This window comes from Syzygium oleosum, unplaced genomic scaffold, assembly GCF_021117445.2.
Source record: "Syzygium oleosum isolate NSW1041296 unplaced genomic scaffold, Sole_v2.1 Sole_v2.06, whole genome shotgun sequence".
Lineage (NCBI taxonomy): Eukaryota > Viridiplantae > Streptophyta > Magnoliopsida > Myrtales > Myrtaceae > Syzygium > Syzygium oleosum.
This window is the reverse complement of record NW_026607490.1, coordinates 2,531,424-2,556,117: the sequence shown is the minus strand read 5'-3', so window position 1 is coordinate 2,556,117 and position 24,694 is coordinate 2,531,424. Positions and strand designations below refer to the sequence as shown.

General features: G+C 41.8%; 1 long non-coding RNA gene and 1 pseudogene across 1 annotated transcript; one reads left to right on the top strand and one right to left on the bottom strand.

The window, feature by feature from the left end:
* The first annotated feature begins 4,191 nt into the window (after positions 1 to 4,191).
* LOC115662243 (tyrosine N-monooxygenase-like) lies at positions 4,192 to 21,681 on the top strand (annotated as a pseudogene).
* A 369-nt stretch (positions 21,682 to 22,050) lies between these two features.
* On the bottom strand, positions 22,051 to 23,658 carry LOC130138465 (uncharacterized). Its single transcript, XR_008816869.1, has 2 exons — positions 23,384 to 23,658; positions 22,051 to 22,769 (listed from the first exon to the last, which is right to left on the bottom strand). It is a non-coding gene; the product is annotated as an uncharacterized LOC130138465 (long non-coding RNA).
* Between the last annotated feature and the right edge of the window lie 1,036 nt (positions 23,659 to 24,694).

Below are 24,694 nucleotides of genomic sequence, written 5' to 3'. Positions count from 1 at the left end.
TACTCTTCTTATCCCTAACCTTACAAGCACTATCATACCTCATATTAAAGAGTCCTTGCAGATGCGTCCCAATCTCAGCATTAGACAAGACACGGTTCCTAACCACCAATGCTTCCATCATCAGTTGAGTAGTGCAGTTAACTAGCAAACCATTCTTCAAATGTTCATGAATGGATCGCTTCATAAATAACAAGAAAATCCTATTACTCTTTTCCAAGGCAGCAAAGTGTGCTTTCCGAGCTTCCGTACTCATGTCAATGAGATCTGCCGGCTTATTCTCAATAAAAGCAATATGAACATCCTCCGGTTCTATTCCAAACAAAAAATCCTCATTCCATTTCTTAAAGTTTGAATGAGTAAGAACCTCAATCGTAATGGAGTTGCCGTTTATAGAGAAGGTGATTGAAAAATAAGCAATGTATACAATTAGCATCATGTTAGTATTGTGTAACTTGAAACTATGGTTGTTGACGTTGTCTTGGTGAAGAGAACGATTAACTTGGACCATCCAATTTTTATCCCAAGAAGGAACTGTTTCAAGAATTTGTTGTTAACCACTAGAGATTGCTCCAGTGGCCACCCTTCCCACTTAGGAAGGGAGGGGTGGGGAGTTTGATTCCCTACCTTAACGGTGGGACTAGAGTGGGAACACGTGAGTGAGGGAGTACGGTTTCACAACTTGTGCATAGCATATAGCACATATAGTGGCTTGTAAAATATATATAGGATAAGTTATGATCAAACCAAAAAGGAATTTGTTGTCGGAAGAACTGCATTCAGAGCAAAAGATCGAGCCGTAATATCTTGTCAACATTTTATAAGAAGTCGATGTTGCTATTAAGATCCTTATACCTAAGCAATTTTGACCTTTTGTATCCTATGGCTATCGAAAAACAAGAATGCTCTCATGGCCCTTTGACACGGTCTAGGCCAATTGACCTCGTTCGTCAACCATGTAGCCCCCGACGAGCACATACATTTGGCCAGTTTTCCCTTTTAAATATCATTTACATGGTTCATGTAGTGCAATGCTCTATAGTGAGCGACCACACTATGTCTCCCTTTAACTTGGGTATCTCGTGTCATGAGGAAAGAATGAGTTTCGATTCAACACAACAATCGGATTCGACCAACTAGGGTGATCATAAGGAGAGCAGCATCACCTCTTAACTAATTTGATCATGGATGATGAACCCCGCCTTCGAAAATCTTCCTCATAATATTCCTCTTATCTGTAGGATCCTAGCACAAAATCCCTAACGCCTTTCCCATGATTCAGTGGTCTCGTCCGTCTCCCGTTCCTCATGCTTCTCCCGGTATTGCGAAGCTTACTTCCATGTCTTCATTGATTAAGATTAAGTCGGACCGTGACACCCTTGCTCCTACTTAAGCCCATATAGAACCATGTAAAATCTGTATTTCAGACATATATCATACTATCAAGACGCCTAAATAAAAGGGAGAATTATTAGTAGAGATAATAAACATGCCTATACAGGTGGAACAACTAGTCACAGAAACCTCTTATATTCCCAGAATTCCTCCGTCTATTATTAGCAATTTAAGTCGACTAATATTTATATAGAACATTAAATTAAAACTATTAAGGCATGCAATGCAAAGTCATTTCATTCCCTGACCTATCCATCATACATATATCTTTCATATTGTATTAAATTACTTATATGTATATATTGAGATTTATGCACCCTCTCTTTATGGTTTCTTCCAGAAAATATATTTTTTAAGTTTCCTGCAAATTTATCTTTTCAATGATTTAAATTTTCCACACCCTTTACCATTCTTGCAACCTTTGATTTCCAGTACCTACATTTCAATTTCTTTACTTTATATTTCTATTTAAAACCAACAAAGAACCCAATTTGTTCAAAGTCCATCAATTTCATCCCTACTTTAAGATTTTCACTTTTTTGTGAAACAACAATTATAAATAACATTAAATTAGAACCAGTCAGTGCAAAGTGCTTCCGTTCCCTCACCTATCCATCGTACCTATATACGCATCATACATACATACATACATACGTACATAAATATACATATATATAAATACATATCCATCAACTTTTCATGCTTTTTCATCTCTCTCTCCCCCTATTTTGTCATATTTTGTTATTACAAATCTGATTTTCAACTATAACCTTGAAATATCGCTTGCTTCTCTTGCTAGTCCCGGCCAATGTATTAGCTAACCGACCTGCAACTCGTGAAATAAAAGCTCCCATCAATTGCTACAAGCTCAGCTTGGGCTTGGCGGCAAGGCTCGAGGCTGTATGTACCAGCCGGCGGAGGACTGGTCGAGTGTTGAAACGAGCTGGTGGAGAAGAGATCGTGTACCGAAGAGATCATTCTATCCTTCCTCGATGGAGAGACCGATATAGGGATCGAGTGTCGCTGAGCCATCGATGTCATTACTCACGACTACCGGCATTGTTAATATCAATACTTTGCTGTGCTCTCTATTCTTAAAGCAGCCGTTTGCTCATTACACGCTAGATGCAGCCATGGGGTCAATCAGGTCAAATCAAATGGAGGGGTTTCTCTAGATTGCCTGAACCAGAAATAGGTCAAAGGTTAGGTAAACCATTCTTGCAAGGAACTTGCAGGCGCTAGCTTTATGGAATGTATCTTGCGTTGCAAGTGCTTTGTCATCATTTGAATCATCCCATGAGTCCTAGGTTGTCGTGCAAGTTGGAACCCAACGAATGCAGTTTCGTCGCCAGACTCGTGTGAATCCCTCTGTTCATATTCTAAATCATTTCGATCACATGGGTTTTGCAGTCTTCGTGAGTAAAATAGTATGAAATCCTATTGTCTCGTTCACACCATGGGCACGGAAGAGAGCTTGCTCTTTGCCTCGAGCCAAAATGGTCAAACATCAGTAAACCCTAAAAGGTTCGCTGCTTATAAGATCAAGTGTCGCAAAGAAGAATTTGTTTTGGATAAATTTATATCGAGGAAATTACCAAACAAGTCATAAATTTATTGTAATTGTGCCAACTTAGTCTTAAACCTTGATTTTTTTTGCCAATTGAGTTCTAAATCTTTTAAATCTATGCCAATTCAGTATTGACTGGAAGTCACTGACATGAACGCCGGCCGTCCTACATTGTACAATCGGCGTAGAATGACTGGCACTGACGTAGATATTTTTTAATAATATTTCGATATTTTTCATTTCTTTTTTTTTCATGTTCTTTTTTTTTTCTTCATCCCTTCCTTCTTCCTCGAGTTGGTCGACAAGGTCTTGGACATAAAATTTGGGAAAAAACTAGAGCTATGATGTGGAAATGCCACGTCACTACGGGTGATTTTGGATGGAGGGTTAACATATGGTACTCAAGTAAAAGCTAAAGATTTTTTATGAGACAAAAAAAAAGTTCAGGGTAAAATTGGGACCGGGTGATTTTTATGAGACTAAGAAAAGTTTAGGGTAAAATTAGAACTAAACCGAAAGTTTGGAGGTTTTTATAGGACAAAAAAAGTTTATGATAGAATTGGGACTTGACCTAAATTAAGAGTTTTTTTTTTTGCGGTATTAGGCCCAAAAATAAGGGGATACCTTAAGAATTTGCAAATTCACAACAACTCAATTTTTGGACGTACCACGTTAAACATCGTCAACCCTTTCTTCTTATTTTCAGCACTAATGACAAGCATCCTTAATGGTAACTCGTTCCGTTCGACATATTTTCTGCTCAAAAAATGTATTCTTTCCCTTTGTCCTTACATGGAGCATTAGTATACAATAACGAATCAGTCAACTACCAACGTACAAATTTGACTCATCAAAGAGAAAGAAGGTCCATGAAATGAGCACGTGATCTTAGCCCAAAGGCCGAGAAACGTATGAGATGAGCACAATTACAGAGTAGCATATCTTCAAATACTCGCTAGCTTTGGACAATCAAAACTACCACAAATGTTGTAGCTAGACTAGATGTGGAAGCAAAAAAATCCCTAAGAAAACATTGGCATATTTAATTCCTTGACTGAAGTCAAGTAATTGATTGGTCGATTTCAGCTTCCCTATATAGCCACATCTATATCGGTGTATGTTCATGCACAACTCTCGTGATCTTCTTCATTTTCCCAAAATCCTAGTCTTATAAACCTCCAGAGGCCAAGACTAGCTAGCGGGTCGACGGTGCTCTGATTGCCACCGCGATGATGAGTTTCGCCACCTTCGCTTATGCCCTACTTCTCATGGCACTAGCCATCTTTCACAATATCATCAAACCTTTTTGGTGTAGAAGCGTCAAAGGAAAATCCAAGCCGCTCCCACTGCCTCCGGGGCCGCCCCATGGCCAGTGGTCGGCTGTGCCCTAGACGTGCTTTGGAACAAGCCCACGGCCCGGTGGATCCTTCGTTGGATGGAGGAGATGGACACCGACATCGCTTGCTTCCGCATAGGGAACATGCACGTCATTCCTATAACCGACCCGAAGATCGCCCAGGAGTTCCTCATGAAGCAAGATGCCACATTCACATTGAGGCCCATCTCGATGGCAGCCCGAGCATTCAGTGGCGGCTACATGACCGCAGTCATCTCTCCCTATAGGGAGTAGTGGAAGAAGATGGAGCGAGTCCTGACGTTGGAGATCATATGCCCTGCGCGACACAAGTGGCTCAATGACAAGAGGGCCAAGTGTTGACACCTATTTTTAATTGCCCAAAATTAATTGTACAAAATTTAGGAGTTAATTTTCTTTAATTCCTAAAACAAAAAAAATATTTCTATTTAATTACATTGCATATAGATATTAGGCACATTTGCATTTATAGGGCCTATTAGAGCATATTTTCTTAATTAATTAAAAAACTTCAAAAAAATTATTATTAAAAATTAAAAAAAAAAATTTAATTCGACTGGTCGACCCGGCCCTTTCCTTTTTTCCCCCGCGGGCCCAGCCCACCCTTTTTTTTTTTTTCTCTCCTTTCCCCTCTATTCTCCCCTATCCCGACCGGCCACCTGGGGGAGGTGGACTTTCTGCCCCACTACCCAGCTGCAGCCACTAAAGTCGCGAAGTAGCTAGGCCGGCGCAAGGACCATTAATGACAACGACTTCTAGGCGGAGCAGGTGGCTGTTGACCTCTATAAAAGACAGCGAAGGAGAGAGAAGGGGGCGGTCTTTCTCAGTTCAGAACAAGAAACAGAGGAGAAAAAGAGAGATTTTCAAGGAGTGAGAGAGAAATAGAGAGAAAAGGAGAGGTTTGAGGGTTTACAAGGACTGAGAAGGATGCCAGCCAGCCTTCCCATTGCCCGTGGACCGGCCGGTGACCCCTCGAAGCAGTCATGACCAGTGAGTTTTCCCCGATCTCGAGCTTCCTTGCCTGCCCCTATTTTTGTGCACGGTTTGGCCGGGGCCCTGAAACAAGTCGGATTCCCCTTGTTTTCTGCACATACACCAAGTGTTCAAGGAAATGCTTCAATGAGGCTCATTTGTTTTTAGTTTCCGACCAGCGAACAAATGGTCGGACGGTGAGTTGGACGATCGGAGAGCTTTTTGGGGGTCCCGGGAGGCGAAAGCCAGGCTAAAATTGACCTGGGTCGGCCGACGAGATGCCGGATCTCGCTCGGCCGACGCCCCTACGAGTCTGTACACACTGGGACCAACCCGACCCAGTTCACAACCCGAGCTGACCGCTTGACCCGGTTCGAATCCAGAGATCCAACCTAGGTCAATGTTTTGGGTTGGATCCGTCGACCCGGGTTGGATTTGATCTGACTCGGATCCACTAACTTGACCCGAACTAATATTATATTAATATTATATGTTTTTTTTAATTTTTTTAAAAGTTAAAAAAATTATATATTTTTTCTTTTGTTGCCATATTTATTATTATTATTAAAAATAAAATAAAAAATTATTTTTTATTTCTTTTAAATTAGAAAATAATTTATAAATCAGTACTTTTTACTATGTGAATTATTTGATTAATAATCATGTTTAAATCGGATAAACCTATAGGGTTATACGGTAGGATTTTGTATGTTATTTTTACCACCGTTGTATTATTGTATGCATGTTGCTTTTAATTAGAATATAATTACATAAATTGCCATGTTTTGAATGTTGTCGCCTTAGTTAGGGATAAAACCCTAAGCTGCATGTCTATCTAGATTACTAATCGTTAATGATTGTGCACTCGGTCGATCACCTCACATGTTAGAAGAAATGTCCTAAAATCAATCCAAATTGCCTGACAAATATTTTTAGAAATGAACAGGGTAAAAAGGTACCGAAGGGAATTGGTTATCCAACTAATGTAACCAAGTCCCCGAACTCATTTAATCTCTGGTTCGTAGGAGTAGGGTGATTCTCCCGTTATCTTACTTGGGTTTCTAATTGACCCACCCCAAACCAATTAGTGGCGATTCCTAGATAAAAATCACTTGTAGGATAAAAACCTAAACCCCAAGTCGCGATATGGTATGTGCTTGGGAGAGCCCGAGTTAAGTCTTAGACCTAGATTTAACGCATACCAGGCGAGGCCCACTTTTGTGTTTAAAAAACCCAGAGGTTGGTCGCGACATCGAGGAAGCCGGTAACCTAGTGAAGCATGTCTTCAACCAATGCAAAAGCCTAGGGCAAGTGAACTTGAGGCACACAACAAGGCACTATTGTGGGAATGTGATAAGGAGGTTGGTGTTCAACAAGAGGTACTTTGGCAAAGGCTAGATAGAGGACCAACGATCGATGAAGAAAAACATGTGGACACACTATTCAATGCACTAAACTATCTCTACGCATTTCTGTGTTTCCGATTATTTCGCATTCTTGGTGGGGCTTGACCTCGATGGGCATGAAAAGGTAGTGAAAGATTGCACGAGAACGTTTAGGAGGTTGCACAAGCCAATTGTAAACGAGAGAATCAAACAATGGAGGGTCGATTCGAGTTCGGAGAGTAATGGAAAAGAGCCTCAAGATTTGTTGGATGTTCTTATTATGCTTCAAGACTCACAAGGGAAGCCATTGCTAACGCCACATGAAGTCAAAGCACAAGCTACGGTGAGAAATTCATTCTTCCTTCATGTATATAATTAATCATCATTGAAGGTTAGAAACAAACTATAGGAAGTTATATATTCGGTCAAAGTAGGACTTCGCTTCTATTCATTATTTTACAACTAACCCTAAAATCCTAAAGAAAGACTGTATATACAAAAGTACTATTGACACCTAAATTTTGGCGTATCATTTAGTGTAATTTGCATAGAAAATTAGGGATTAAATTTTTAACCCCTAAACAAAAATATTTAAATTGCATAAACATATAGTTTAGGTCCATTTAATTTAATTGCATTTTTTGCATCAGATTGGCAGTGGGCGAATGAGCTTAAAATTTCATCGAACGAGACTCGGCTCGCTCGGAAGGCAAGGGCCGGGAATTACAAGTCAAACGGGCTCGGTTGTTTTAATTTGAGTTTAATTCAGCCCATTATGCTTAATTAAATAAAAGCCCAAGTTAAATCAGCCCATTTAAATTAAATTAAACCTAAGCCCAAGCCTAAGCCCATTAGGACTATAGAGCCCATCTAATTGACCTAGGTTAGCATTATATCAACATGTTTAGGTCAGATTTCAAAGGGGGGGGGAGAAAAATTTTCAGATCTGATTTTGAGAGCTCAAGTGCGAGAGTGAGAGCTCAAGTGCGAGAGTGAAAGAAAGGGAGAGAAGGGAGGCCGGCAACACCACCACCCGTGGTCGTGCCTCCCATCGCGCGTCACTGCCGCGTCGGAGGACCGCCGACACCGTCCCGGTCAGCCACCATCACTCCTTCCCTGTCCACAAGTTATAGCCGTTGAAGGACCATCGTCGCTGTTTTGCCTCGCCGAACAGCCTGTCCCGAGAGGTTGTCGCTGCTGTTGCTGCTTCTCCATGCACTAGCCACGTCTTCTCCAGTCAACCGAGGAGCTTGTCAACGCCTCCTCTCCATCCTATTGGTCCACGAAGCAGCAGCTACAGTTTTGAAGATTCCCCATGCAGCGTGCATAAAGACGTCTTCGTTCGGCCGCTTTCCCTCGCCAAGGCGAAGACTCTTCCCTGTCCGACCAATCAACGAAGGCTGCGGGCGGTGCACGTCGGTGAGGCCACGGCAAGCACTTCGTCCAGCGCAAGATCAGTACCACATCACCCAGAACCGTTCGTGCATCGCTGTGAGCCCCCGCCAAGTTGCTGTTCAGCCGGTCATCGCCCCCGCCGTCTTCGACGCCCGTGAGCCACCGTGTCGTCGCCACCACCGCCGTCTCGATCCGCAAAGCCCGATCCCGATCCACAATTCGAATTTGGAAGTTATCTGCAAATTAGGTAATTCAACATTATCCGATATTTTCAGAATATTTAATTTCCTAATATGGGTGTTTGAATATTTCGTGAATATCATGTGGATATTTAGATATCTTAGGATAATGTTCGATATATCCGCAATATTTTTAAATATTCAAAATTAGGAAAACTTCCTAATTTAGCAACGTATTTGGACGACTATCCGACCTTATCCCTAAGGTTCGATACGCGGCGATACGGAAAATTATTATCTTATCCATAACTACTTGGGTACGATAATGATTTTTATCCGCTTTCCAAATTTGAATAATCGGCTTTCCGTCGATATCTATAACCCTATAGATATGACCGATAGTTTGATTTGTATGCCTAATCCGAGTTTGAAACAAATATGGCGGATCGCGTGGACGTTTTGAATGTGGTTGCTATCCTTGTTTATTTAATTGCTTTCCTTTTTCAAATAAACAGAAAATTCAAAAAATATTAATTAGATTTGAATTAGAGTTTTTGCATGTCTAGGAATCCTAAATATATCTAGAAGATAGAGTAGTTATTTAATTTAAATTAGGACTTGAGATGATTTATTTCCTAGTTTAAATTAAGTAATATTCTAATCTTAATAGATTATTCAGGTTATTTTATTACTTCGAATTTCCATGAAAATCCCAAGAAAAGAAGAATGAATTGTTTTAGGATAGATTAGGATAGATTGTATTCTTAATTTAAGTAATTCATTATTTCGAATTTTAATAAAAATCCTAAAAAGAAATCATGCTAGGGTAGATTAAGTCATCATAGTTTGCATGTTAATTTAGGCATTTTTATTATTCCGAATTTAAATTGAGAAAATACTAAAAATAATCATTCGTCTTGTCATTAGAAATAGGTCACGTCGTCGCACGACATATAGTTTGCATGCTAGGTTGCATTAATCACATGTCATTTTCGTATGTCATTGCATATAGGCTAGATTTCATTTAAATAAGTGAAAATCCAAAAAAGAAATTGAGTGAATTGCTTGTTAATTAGAAATCATATTAGGGTGTCAATGTGATTTTCTAGCTAACAATGCAGATGCTTACGTTGCTTCCAGGTAAATAATTCTTCCAAACTTGCAATTTATTTAATGCTTTCTGGGTGTTAAATTGGTGGTTTGCGCACCCGCATGATCACCTCACATGCTAGTGACTAAGTTAAAATGAATCCAAACTGTCTGCCAAAACATTTTTTTTTTGAAAAGAAAAGGTACCGAAAGAGCGTTAGACTAGACCTAGCGTAACCAAGTCCCCGAGCTTAGAATCTTTGGTTCGTAGGAATAAAACATATCTCCCTATGTTTTATTTAGGTTTCTAATCGACCTACCACAAATAGATTAGTGGCGACTCCAAGCATGAAAATTTTTGCATGTTAAAAACTTAAACCCTAAGTTGTGAATTGGTAGGGTTTGGGAGGGCCCGAGTTAGGCTTAGTCTTAATAATCCATTAGCCTGAGAGAAATTTTAGGTCGCGACAGCTTGGCGACTCCACTGGGGATTTGAGTTAAAACTCTTAGTGGACTTAGGCCAGTTTTTCTTTTCAAAAAAATATTTTTGTTTGGCAGCGAGGATCCCAGGTACGTCCCTAACATTTTAGGTGTTAAATGTTTTTGCAGAATGGGAGGTATAAGGGGAGGCGTGATTGTTAACCCTTGTTTTGCAGGGAGGTGTTTGGATGTATGGTTTATTTTATGCACGAAGCGCTGTATGATATAACCTGTTGTGCATGTCTTGCATTTACACTACACCGCACACATTACCCGCTGCCGGACCTGGGCGGCATAGGTTTAGGATGGTACTGAGACAGCAGACACCCCGACCACACCCGCGTGGTATGGGTCGCCCTTCTTGGTCCCGAAAGTTCTTTCACGGTGTCATTGAGTTCCCACCACGGTTGCACCCTTTGCAACCCGGGTCGGCTCCTTGACTGAGCCGGAGTCAGGGGAACCCCGGCCTAACCACAACCATGACTGGTTTAGCCCGGTAATCCTCGCGTCTCCATTTTGCAAGCCAGAGTCTAGATAGAAATCGAACCTCACATTTCATGCGCATGTCTATGTGGTTGCCATGGTCGTACCAGGTGAATAAGTCTACTGAACCTTTTTCTTGCAGTTTACTTATTTTCTCGTATTTTTTTGGGTGGTCCATGACAGGTCTAGGTAGGTTTTAATTTGAAAGCCATAATCATTGAGTCCTTTGAAAAGAAAAAAGAAAGAAAGAAAGAAAGCCTTTTTTTTAGAGAATTTATTTCCTGGGTGTGTCATAGGTAATTATTTTCACAAGAGGTTGTTATCGTTTTTATAACAAAAATGGCGAAAAAAAAAACTTCAGAGAATTTGTTTTCAGTTCATAGTTTCTAGGGAGTCTTAATTTTTGGTTTTCCTAATTTTATGATTGGGGATTTCGATGTGTCTATTTCCTAGGTTGTGTCTAGAGTATTATTTATATTTCTTTGCTTAGAGCACTTTTCCATAAAGTCTCGTTCATATACGAGTATTTTTATGAATAAACGAAGAATGAAAAAGACTAGAAAGCGTGTCATGGACCAACCTTGTCTTAACCATGTGCTTATTTGGTTCATTTCTCTTGAATTAGGTGACACGGATCATCCACAGTTATCGATCCGTTGCTCGAGCCTCGCCAAGGGGCAACCTCGCCGAGTTCCTTCATTGTTGCTCCTCCGCCACCGTGAGCTCACCGCCCGGCACAAACCGCAACTCCGTCCACCACTTGCTGTTCTCGCGGCGATTGCGGCTTCTCTACATAAACGCCGTCCGTGTCCTTGTTTCTCAGAGCCTCATACATCGGCCAGCCGCTAAGCCAAGACGCCCCTAGCTATGAGCCACCACCGTGAGGAAGTTGATACTCAAGCTAAGTGATTATGGATCGCCGACCATCAGTTGTTCATACGTGGCCACGAGCAAAAACAACCGATCAAAATGAAGTGTTGAACTGTGTTGCTAATGACATGAACAAGCGAATTGCGAGCCTCCAAAATCAAGTTGATGAGTTGCGTGCTACTATAGCCCATCTCGTCAAGCAGAAGCACCGTGATGACATGGATGCCTCATCTTCGATAGGGAATTTCAACCCGAAGGAAAAAGACAAAATGGTCCTTGAATGGTCTAGTTTCCCTGAAGTAGCAGAGTTTGACACCGCTATGGAGAGACTGGTAACATATTTGGAAGGGAGAATATTTGACTTGGAGGGTTCGCCACACAAGACCAAGGAGGGTGAAGAACCCAAGCACACGTGATTCATTGTCCCAAGCACCTTGATTTCCCTATTTAAATGGGGGCATCTTTGATTGTGTTAATCCTCCCCTACATGGGAGTATTTCTCGCTTTCTAGAATTTCATTTGTTTTCTAGGATTTTTAGTTTTCTGAACTTTCAATTATGCTTAGGACTTGTTTGCTTGCATTTTCAATTCCAATAAATGTAATTCATTTGACTCTATTGAATGAAATTACAAGTTATTTTCATTTTGAGGGCATGTTGAGGTATACCAAACTAGCCCGGTGATGATATCCAACCGATAAAAGAAAAATATAGTCCAAGGAGAATTCTGAGGCCTGGGCTTCTTCATGCTTCCTCGTGTTAAAACTTTTTTGAAAAAATTTCGAAAAAAAAAGGTCACAAAAAAAAAGAAGAGAAAAACAATTTAGAAAAAATGCAAGGTTTACCCCTGTTTGTCCTTCTGAATCCCTTACTTTATGTTTCAGGGGCAATCTTATGACGCGTGAAGGTATGGGAACGGTCCAATCTGATGAATTATGTGCCGCCGAGCCTGATCTTGATGACACCAACGAACTCGAAGATTCCTCGGATCTTCAGCGCGATCTAGAGCATCATGAAAGACCTAAAGTCCTGACGGTAGACCAAACTATCACCGTCAACCTGAGTGATTCCGGAGAACCCAAAGAGGTGAAGATAGGGGCAACCCTTCCCGAAGGTGAAGCAAAACGCCTGGTCCAACTGCTGAAGGATTACCAGGATATCTTTGCATGGTCGTATGCCGATATGCCGGGTTTAGACCCTTCTATCGTGGAGCATAGTCTACCTACTAATCCAGGCATGCCGCCCAAGAAACAGAGGCTACGGAGAACCAAGCCTGAACTTTCGAAGAAAATAGAGGAGGAGGTCATGAAGCTCTTGAAAGTGGGATTCATCGAAGTCACCCAATACCCCAGCTGGGTGGCCAACATCGTGCCAGTCATGAAGAAAGATGGTCGAGTTCGGGTTTGCATCGATTACCACGACCTAAACAAGGCCAGCCCTAAAGACGATTTCCCTTTGCCACACATAGATGTTTTGGTGGACAGCACCGCTGGGTTCGAGCTGTTTTCCTTCATGGATGGTTTCTCGGGTTATAATCAGATAAAAATGAAAGACGGCGATAAAGAAAAAACGGCGTTCATTACCCCTTGGGGGACATTCCATTACAAGGTCATGCCCTTCGGCCTTAAAAATGCCGGGGCAACATATCAACGGGCAATGGTGACGTTTTTCCATGACATGATGCATAAGGAGATCGAGATCTATGTCGATGACATGATTGCCAAGTCTCAACTCGGAGAGAGTCATGTTAATTCCCTGAAAAAGTTGTTCGACAGACTCCGTGAGTTTAAACTCCGTCTCAACCCAGCGAAATGCATATTCGGAGCAACCTCGGGCAAATTACTCGGGTTCATAGTAAGCAGCAAGGGCATTGAAGTTGACCCTTCCAAAGTGAAAGCTATATGTGAGTTACAACCCCCATCGACCGTGAAAGAAGTACGAAGCCTCCTGGGTAGGTTGAACTACATAGCCCGCTTTATTTCCCAGCTCTCTGAAACTGCTAAGCCATTTTTCAAACTTCTAAAGAAGAATGCTCAAGTAGAATGGGACGATGATTGTCGGGAAGCGTTTAATGAATTAAAATGGTACCTGATGAAACCACCAGTGCTAGTCCCACCAATGCCGGGCCAGCCTTTGATCCTTTACCTCACGATTCATAGCGAGTCTCTGGGTGCGATGCTAGCCCAGAAAAGTCCTGAAGATGGAAAAGAGCGAGCCATTTATTACCTGAGTAAGAAGTTCACCGTCTCGGAGTTGAATTATCCTGAAGCCGAGAAGACTTGCGCTGCACTAGTATGGGTGCTCCATAGGCTGCGACAATATACATTGCATCACCAGACTTTGCTTGTGACTGAGAATGATCCCATCAAGTATTTACTTGATCAACCGGCTTTGGTAGGGAAGTTAGCCAAGTGGCAGATTTTAATTTCAGAATTTGATGTCCAGACGATGTCGCAGAAGTCGGTTAAAGGCCGAGTAATTGCTGATGTGTTAGCCGAAAATCCTGGAATCCCTGATGATGATAGATATTCCCCAGAAGATCGCATTTTGGTAATAAAGGAAGATACATGGACCATGTTTTTGATGGAGTCAGTAAACTTGGTGGGTTCCGCCTGGGCGCGGTTTAATATCCCCGGATGGGCAACATTATCCAAGATAGCAGCAAAGTTGGTGTTCCCATGTACCAACAACATAGCCGAGTACGAAGCTTGCATCTTTGGACTCCAAGCTGCAGTGGAAATGGGGATAGCCAAGTTGAAAGTGTTTGGTGATTCCGCTCTGATTATTCTCCAAACTGTAGGGGAGTGGAAGACGAGAGACACCAAACTGGTACCGTACCATGAATACCTCGAAGAAATCATAGAGGAATTCGAGGATATCTCTTTTGAGTACTTGTCGAGGTCCCATAATCAGTTCGCCGACGCGCTAGCTACATTATCATCCATGCTGCAAGTGACTGGTGGAATAGAGGTAGAACCCCTGAAAATTGAAGTCCTGACAAAACCGGCCTACTGTATGGTTGTAACTGGAGAACCTGACGAGAAGCCATGGTATTATGATATCATGAGTTACATCCAGAAACAAGAATTTCCTAAGGGAAGCACCCCGGCTGACAGGAAGTACATAATGAAAATGGCTTCAAAATTCTTTTTCAGTGGTGAAAAGCTGTACAAAAGATCCTATGATTCGATCCTACTGAGGTGTGTAGATGCGGCTGAAGCTACCAGAATCATGCAAGAAGTACACGAGGGAATATGTGGTCCATACATGAATGGTCACATGTTAGCAAAGAAGATCATGAGGTTGGGTTATTATTGGCTTAGCCTTGAAAGTGATTGCATCCAGCATGTTCGAAGATGTCATCGCTGTCAGGTGCACGGGGATAAAATAAATGTTCCTCCGACGGAATTACATCAGTTGTCTGAGCCATGGCCTTTTTCAATGTGGGGTATTGATGTAATTGGCCCAATTAATCCCAAGGCATCGAACGGACACCGGTTTATCTTGGTCGCGATTGATTATTTCTCCAAGTGGATTGAGGCGGCATCTTATGCGAACGTCACTGCAAAGAATGTTGTAAGATTCATTAGGCGAGACATAATCGCTCGTTATGGTGCCCCTGAAGCTATTGTCACCGATAATGGGACAAATTTAAACAACAAGTTCATAGATCAGTTGTTCAATGAGTTCAAGATCCAGCACTTGAATTCATCTCCCTATCGTCCACGAGATGAATGGAGCGAGTTGAAGGCTGCTAACAAGAACATCAAGAAGATCCTGGCCAAAACGGTGAAAACTATCGTGGATCGGCATGAAAGGTTGCCATTTGCACTAATGGCGTATCGGACTTCCATCCGAACCTCTGTTGGGGCGACACCTTTTTCCTTAGTGTATGGCATGGAAGCAGTCCTGCCCGTCGAAGTAGAGATCCCTTCCCTGCGAGTCTTGTCTCAGGTGGAGTTATCCGAGGCGGAATGGATGCAACAAAGGCATGAGCAGTTGAACCTAATAGATGAAAAGCGATTGAAAGCCATTTGCTACGGTCAAACCTATCAGCAGAGGATAGCTAGATCCTTCAACTAAAAGGTGCGTCCAAGACATTTCGAGGTAAATGACCTAGTCCTAAGGAAGGTACTGCCAGTCTTTCCTGTTCCTGGGGGTAAATTTGCCCCAAACTACATTGGTCCATATGTGGCTAAAAAGGTGCTTCCCGGAGGTGCCCTGATTCTCACAGAAATGGATGGTCGTGAGTTCTCCAATCTTGTTAATTCTGATGCTGTAAAGATGTATTATCCTTGATAAAACCTGACATTCTGCAGCAAAAGTTTCTAGTGTTTGGCTTTATACCTTTGAATTGCAAACATTTCACTGATGAATAAATGGTTTCAACCAATTTCAAGTTAAGATGTTTGCATTGGCTTTAATTTCTGCATGGTTATTTTGTCGATCAGTATCATTGACTTCAAAGGAGAAGTCTATTTAGACAATCTGATAACTCATGTGGAATGACTTGAATGTGTCGAATGAGGTACATCGGGATGATGGAAGGCAAGCCCTATCCTATACATAGTCCCATGCACTAATCTCCAGTGAGTTGAGCGGAAAAATTTCATGTCTGTAAGGTAAAGGGTTATCTCGCAAAAGGTACGGCAACCGAAATGACGAGAGGCGGTTCATTTCTCTATCCCAAACACTACAGGTTATCCATTGTTTTGCCACTTTGAGCCTAAACACTTGGAGAAATTCTTTCAAATTACCCCTGTCAAGAATTACCCCACATTGGGGCAAACTGGAGGTAAGTCAGCATTATAAGGTGAAAAATGAGTAGAAATTTTCTTGCTCTCACTTGCATCAATCTTCGAGTGTTGCTTTTTTCAGATGAATTCACACGAAATTCAAGTGCCTTAGGATGACGAAGAGCATTTCTTTCTCTATCCTATACACACTTTATCCTTTGCTAAGCCCAATTGAGCCTGCAAATTCGTTTCTTAAAACCAGTTGGTGATCATCCCCCATATTGGGGCAAGGTAAAAGTTGTCACCACCAAGCAGCATATTCAGAATGTCAATCGAAGGCAATTACCTCTGGAAGTCTAATGTTGAATCATTCAGTCAGAGTATAGTTGGCCAACATATGCATTGTAAACAGCATATGTCAAGTGTAAAAAAAAAAAAAAAAGAGAGTTCAGTGGGCAAGAAAGAGCAGTGTGCCTGGTAAAAGCAAGGCCAATGCCCAAGGATGAAAGATAAGTGTATCAAAATCATCCCCAGTGGGATAGTCATAGTCCTACAAATTTAAAGAAGTGGTGAATTCAAGCCCAATGAAGCATTCGCTAAAAAGACAACTCCCAAGAATGAACAAGAAGACCGGTGACAATGCCAAGATGATCACCAACTTATTCACCCCAATTATACACATTTTGAGCCTAATGATCTATTCATTTCTCAACCCATGAGCCTAGCCTACGTTACGTCCCTTGTAAAGTCTCTTCAGATTAGGGCACTTGAACTAACGAAGGATTCAGATGTTTATAAGCTTAGCTCGAAGAAGTGCGAGCAAGTCCATTTCTATCTCGTTTTGCAGGGTTCTTGACTTGTAAACCCGGAGACGATTGCGGAGTATTGTTCTTTCAATAGCCTTGACTCAAAGAGTCCCCTTTTGCTAAGCCATTGACCAAGCCCATGTTACGGTCCTGACAAAGACCTCTCAGATTGGTAAGGTCGTACCGCTTGCGAGAATACTCGGACCCTTGTCTACATGATGAAGGTGAGATGGAGTGATTCTCATAAATCAGCCTTTTTCAATGAGAATGAGAGAAAGCCCTTTTAGATCGGAAGTCCCTCATTCGGCATTTTCAAGACACCCACTTGTAAGTTCGGATTGTCTTGTCATGATTGTTCCCAATGAGTTTGTAATACCGATTTGACAAAACCATCGTGCATGAAAATCAGTTGAAAATCATAGTGCATGTGTATATGTGTTCTTGACAGTGTGCGAATGCATATTACATATTACTTAAATCCGTGTCTAACAGGAGACACACCTTCAGAGTTGGAGATATCGCCAGGTACGTATATCTCTATCCCTAGGATGTCTATGACTATCTAGGTGTCCCTAACCTGTTCGAGCAATCGTCAAGACCCACATTTGATCATTTTTGCGATCTCTATATGCCTTTGATGATGTTTAGGTGTCTATTGATTAAGCTTTTTCAGGTACCTCTGATGATATCCAGGTACTTTGTCAAGGAACCCTTGAACACTTGGGCTAGCCCCTTTGTTCACCAAATCACAGATTTTCATACAATCTCGAGAAGATTCCCCCGTTACTCACCTATGAGCAGGTATAGGTGAGGCGGCCAAATCTTTGCATATGAGCAGGTATATGTAAAGGTCGGAATTCTCCCCAAATCTCAGGTATTCCCCCGCTACTCGCCTATGAGCAGGTATAGGTGAAGTGGCCAAATCCTTGCATATGAGCAGGTATATGTAAAGGTCGGAATATTCTTTCAACCCCAGGTGTTCCCCCGCTACTCGCTTATGAGCAGGTATAAGTGAGGCGGCCAAATCTTTGCATATGAGCAGGTATATGTAAAGGTCGGAATATCCTCTTGACTTCAAAAGTTCTCCCCGCAATTCACTTATGAGCAGGTATAAGTGAAACGGCCAAATCTTTGCAAACACCCATGGAGATGTATAGGTAGTTGGTAAAGATCGGAACTGTTCTCACGAATCCAGATGATGATTGGATACGTCGAGCTTTCTTCGTGTGTTTTGACTTAACTGCAGATCACCGAAGTTCATCAACGTATATCAGGCAATACCTATGGAAACGAGCCCAGACATTTGCCAAACAACATACAAAGTCCGAGTCGTGCCTCGAATTGCGCTATCTCACTCCTGTCAGGTAAGTAATTCCAAGTATGTTTTCCACTCATGTTAGCATGCATCATTTCTTAATGCATTTTAAAATGGGACTCATAATCCCGACAAAAACAACATTCATTGCATTTGCATGGTTGAAATTTAGGTATCATTTAGTCTTTGAATGCAACCTCTACGAGCTCACCTTCAAAGAGGGGCAGCTGTTGACACCTAAATTTTGGCGTATCATTTAGTGTAATTTGCATAGAAAATTAGGGATTAAATTTTTAACCCCTAAACAAAAATATTTAAATTGCATAAACATATAGTTTAGGTCCATTTAATTTAATTGCATTTTTTGCATCAGATTGGCAGTGGCGAATGAGCTTAAAATTTCATCGAACGAGACTCGGCTCGCTCGGAAGGCAAGGGCCGGGAATTACAAGTCAAACGGGCTTGGTTGTTTTAATTTGAGTTTAATTCAGCCAATTATGCTTAATTAAATAAAAGCCCAAGTTAAATCAGCCCATTTAAATTAAATTAAACCTAAGCCCAAGCCTAAGCCCATTAGGACTATAGAGCCCATCTAATTGACCTAAGTTAGCATTATATCAACATGTTTAGGTCAGATTTCAAAGGGGGGGGGAGAAAAATTTTCAGATCTGATTTTGAGAGCTCAAGTGCGAGAGTGAAAGAAAGGGAGAGAAGGGAGGCCGGCAACACCACCGCCCGTGGTCGTGCCTCCCATCGCACGTCACCGCCGCGTCGGAGGACCGCCGACATCGTCCCGGTCAGCCACCATCACTCCTTCCCTGTCTGTAAGTTATAGCCGTTGAAGGACCATCGTCGCTGCTTTGCCTCGCCGAACAGCTGTCCCGAGAGGCTGTCACTACTGTTCTTCCCCTTCTCCATGCACCAGCCACGTCTTCTCCAGTCAACCGAGGAGCTTGTCAATGCCTCCTCTCCATCCTGTTGGTCCACGAAGCAGCAGCTACGGTTTGAAGATTCCCCATGCGGCGTGCATAAAGACGTCTTCGTTCGGCCGCTTTCCTCGCCAAGTGAAGACTCTTCCCCGTCCAGCGGCCAATCAACAGAAGCTGCAGGCGGTGCATGTCAGTGAGGCCACAGCAAGCACTTCGTCCAGCGCAAGATCAGTACCACATCACCCGGAACCGTTCGTGCATCGCTGTGAGCCCCCGCCAAGTTGCTGTTTAGCCGGTCATCGCCCCCGCCGTCTTCGACGCCCGTGAGCCACCGTGTCGTCGCCACCACCGCCATCTCGATCCGCAAAGCCCGATCCCGATCCACAATTCGAATTTGGAAGTTATCTGCAAATTAGGTAATTCAACATTATCCGATATTTTCAGAATATTTAATTTCCTAATATGGGTGTTTGAATATTTCGTGAATATCACGTGGATATTTAGATATCTTAGGATAATGTTCGATATATCCGCAATATTTTTAAATATTCAAAATTAGGAAAACTTCCGACCTTATCCCTAAGGTTCGATACGCGGCGATACGGAAAATTATTATCTTATCCATAACCACTTGGGTACGATAATGATTTTTATCTGCTTTCCAAATTTGAATAATCGGCTTTCCGTCGATATCTATAACCCTATAGATATGACCGATAGTTTGATTTGTATGCCTAATCCGAGTTTGAAACAAATATGGCGGATCGCGTGGACGTTTTGAATGTGGTTGCTATCCTTGTTTATTTAATTGCTTTCCTTTTTCAAATAAACAGAAAATTCAAAAAATATTAATTAGATTTGAATTAGAGTTTTTGCATGTCTAGGAATCCTAAATATATCTAGAAGATAGAGTAGTTATTTAATTTAAATTAGGACTTGAGATGATTTATTTCCTAGTTTAAATTAAGTAATATTCTAATCTTAATAGATTATTCAGGTTATTTTATTACTTCGAATTTCCATGAAAATCCCAAGAAAAGAAGAATGAATTGTTTTAGGATAGATTAGGATAGATTGTATTCTTAATTTAAGTAATTCATTATTTCGAATTTTAATAAAAATCCTAAAAAGAAATCATGCTAGGGTAGATTAAGTCATCATAGTTTGCATGTTAATTTAGGCATTTTTATTATTCCGAATTTAAATTGAGAAAATACCAAAAATAATCATTCGTCTTGTCATTAGAAATAGGTCACGTCGTCGCACGACATATAGTTTGCATGCTAGGTTGCATTAATCGCATGTCATTTTCGCATGTCATTGCATATAGGCTAGATTTCATTTAAATAAGTGAAAATCCAAAAAAGAAATTGAGTGAATTGCTTGTTAATTAGAAATCATATTAGGGTGTCAATGTGATTTTCTAGCTAACAATGCAGATGCTTACGTTGCTTCCAGGTAAGTAATTCTTCCAAACTTGCAATTTATTTAATGCTTTCTGGGTGTTAAATTGGTGGTTTGCGCACCCGCATGATCACCTCACATGCTAGTGACTAAGTTAAAATGAATCCAAACTGTCTGCCAAAACATTTTTTTTTTTTAAAAGAAAAGGTACCGAAAGGGCGTTAGACTAGACCTAGCGTAACCAAGTCCCCGAGCTTAGAATCTCTGGTTCGTAGGAATAAAACATATCTCCCTATGTTTTATTTAGGTTTCTAATCGACCTACCACAAATAGATTAGTGGCGACTCCAAGCATGAAAACTTTTGCATGTTAAAAACTTAAACCCTAAGTTGCGAATTGGTAGGGCTTGGGAGGGCCCGAGTTAGGCTTAGTCTTAATAATCCATTAGCCTGAGAGAAATTTTAGGTCGCGACAAGTACCAACAAAATACGAAGTCAATATCTATGTGTTCTAATGTCAATGTCATTTACAGTATATCCCAATGACTCCTTAAGAAATATTTTCCAATAGCCAACACATATTTTCCTATACATTAAATCGCGTGTTGTGGTTATGAATTAGATTCCAAAGTTGACTTAAGATGCATACGGTTTTTGTACGTATTGATATGTGTAGGAAATTTTGATGGCCGCCGTAGACAATCGGTCACACGTAGTGGAATGGGCAATGGCGGAGATGATAAATCGGCCCGAACTCCTTAAGAAAGCCAAAGAAGAAATAGTTAGAGGTGTGGAAAAGGAGAGGTTAGTCCAAGAGTCCGATATCCCCCAGCTCAACTACATTAAGGCATGTGCTAGGGAGGCCTTTAGGCTCCACCCGATCGTGCCCTTCAATGTTCCGCACGTTGCCATGTTGCATGCCATTGTGGCCGGCTACCACATCCCCAAGGGCAACCACATCCTCGTGAGCCGGATGGGTCTTGGCAGAAACCCTGAAGTGTGGGACGAACCTCTCAAGTTCATGCCTGGGTGGCACATTAGGAGTGATGCCGTGGAAGTCGTGCTCATAGAACCCGACTTGCGATTCATTTCCTTCAGCACTGGCCGGCGTGGGTGCATTGCCGTGCAGCTTGGGACGACGATGATAGTAATGCTCATTGCCAGGCTAATTCAGGGGTTTAACTGGAGTACACCCCCTAATGTTTTGAGCATCAATCTTATCGAGTCAAGAAATGACTTGTCTCTTGCCGAGCCATTGGTTGTTCAAGTCGGGCCGTGCTTGCCAAACCATCTCTATCTAATATAGAAAAGTATGTGACCGTAGTATGTGTAGGACATATACGTATTGAGAACCTCGATTTTTCCATGTGACATATGAGATTATCACCCTATCAATTATTCTAGGCTATTTATTGTGAAAGCAATCTAATGTTAAATACTTCATGCATTATATAATACAAATAAAATGGAATGACATGAGGTGTAACTGTGTCGCCCGCCCCCCTTGGGTCGATCGCAACTCATGCAAGCTTATATTTGCCTAAATCAATTGATATCATGTACCACCGGTGGCTACATAAAGTTACGAGAACCAGTTTCAAAACGCGAGGTCACGAGATCATAAGTCAGTGCTATAGTAATATCTTCGTGCCTGTAGATTGTAGACCCCCAAAACTCTCATAATGGAGCTCTGCCCCCCGATATCGACAAATCTCGCATACTTTCATATCATCGATGGTGCTGAGCAATCGTGATAAAATATTATGAAATGGATATGACACTCTTATAATACCATTAGCGGTAGTACTCAGGCTATCTGTCCATCCTCGCACTTTCAAAGAGGAGGAAAAATTGATATACTGGGAATCGAAGCACCATCGTGTGTTTGGACATCAAGATGGAGAGGCCCTACCCCGTGGAATTACTGGCTTATCTTCGGCTCCATGCCGAAGCAAACCCTCCGCCTTCGGTAGACCATCAGATTGACCTCCGCACTTTTAGCTTGTCTATGACGTTGCCGACGTGGCAAAATCTGGGCAGCAATATCGCCGCAGCTCCTACACACCTATCGACACTGCCCTTTCTCGCTCCGACTTCTCCGTCTTCTCTTCTCATCAATCATCATCGTCGTCTCGTGGAACATGAAGAGAGAGAGATGCTTCCGTTTCAATCTCAAGTCCTCTTTGCAGTCACTCGCTGCTCAGTGGTCGCAGTACTGTCCCTCTCTCTCTTTCGGTAGTCTTCTATCATGGATGATTTACTTGATGATGTACTACAAATAGGATTGTACTCGTATAGTTTCAATATGAGAAAGCAATGCACATCTTCCTCCATTTAGCTTTCCATCACCCATATTGTGCAGAGTATACTAGCTTCCGTACACCGTTCTTCAGCCTGCAAGGAAGAGATGCCTAGAAATCAGAATTCAAAATCTGGCACATCAAACAACCGCGGAAATCCCTCCAGACGAAGGAAGGGTAACATAGACAGCCAGACAAACCAGAACTGCGCCCTTATTGAACAAAAACTCGCAGGACCGGAGAACTACTCCATTTGGTCCCAAGAGCTCCGATGTGCCCTAATCACGAAGGATAACTATGGATTTATTGATGGCACCATGCTCATATTATCTTACGAGCGGCTTGCACGGCATTGGAGGAAGTGCAACCAAATCGTTCGAATGTGAATCGGCAACTGCCTCACCCTAAAGGTCGCTGCTTGACTTCCTCCGACTGAAGACGCAAATAAAATTTGAGAAAATATTCGAGAAATGTACGGTAAGTTCGACAGGGCCAAACTTTTTGGGATAACTCAGGCCCTATTGGAGCTAAAACAGGGCAACCTCTTGGTCACTGCTATCTTAAACCGATTGTTGGCCCTTTGGAATGAGCAAGAAATGGCTGAAGAAAAACTTGAAAGACTCGAAGCTACCCTAGCGCAATACCGAGCAATCAAGGAACAGGAGAAGGTCACTAGGTTCCTACTCATACTAAACGAAAGCTGTTTACCTTTTCGAAGCCAGATTCTCGCTACGGATCCTGTTTCCTCGCTCAAACGGATCTACCAACTCGGTATGCAAGAAGAATCCCAATGCCTTGTTTCTTCAGAGTATCTAAAGGTCGGCGACCATGTTGTTCTTGTGGCAAAGGCAATGTAGGAACAGCGACGTGCCGTGGCAAGTTCCGATCATGGAGGTCTCGCTCACTCAGGCATAGCACTAGGGTTCCCAAGTGAGGAAGACGACTTCCCTTCTTCCTTCACAACCGACGATCACGATTTAATCGTGTCATCCCTGATCGGACGGTCTAGGGCGCACCCGAGGATCAATGCAAATGAATGGCCAAGATTTGATAACGAAATTGGACGGCTCAATGCACGTGGCGCAATCCGACAGCGCATCTTTCATCCTTGCCGCACCCAAATTAGACAACGCAAATCATGCCACGTCAGCACCCGGTGGAAGGCATCTTACGGCCAAAATTCGACCACGTCATCCAAATCCAATGGCCCATATTCCAATAAAGGAAAATGTAAATTTTGCAAACATTGCAAACGTCATTATCATACTAAGAAAAATTGTTAGAAATTGCATGAGAAGCCGGTAAACAAAGAAAGGAAAGGACAAGATATTTCAGTCGCAGCGCATGCCAAGGTTAACTAGCCCATCAATCACGATCAATTTCGGCAAATCATGAGAGCTCTAAAGCCAGCTGGGTCCCCAAGACAAAACGACCAGCTATGTAGGTATATCCTATTGCTTAATCAGCTCTATTTCAATTGATGCATGTATTATTGATTCAGGTTTTAGTGACTAAATAGTTTACAATAAACATTTCTTTTACCATAATCATAAATCCTCTCATCACAATTTAGTCTGCCTTCCAAATGGAAGTGACACCTTTATCACTAAAATTGGAAACATTCGTCTCAGTCCATCCATCTCATTGAAAAATGTCCTTCTCATTCCCGAATTTCAATTCAATTACATTTCTGTCTCGAAACTTTGTGAGGATAATTCTTATCAAAATTCTTTTTGATTCTAATGTCCGTTTCTTTCGGTCCCTTTCGATTAGAAAACTGATGGGCTTGGGTAAAAATCATGATGGACTTTATTTTTAGGCTACACTACCCAAAAATCTTGATTTTTCATGTATCCCCCAAAATAAGGGTACGATCTGCTATGCCAACATTAATAATAATATTTCTTAATCTGATCAACGTTTGGGTCACAGTGCTAGCTTTTCTCATCCCAAGTGCTCTATTTGTCCATTGGCTAAACAATGTGACAACCTTTCCCTCATGCTTTATGGACATTCGGA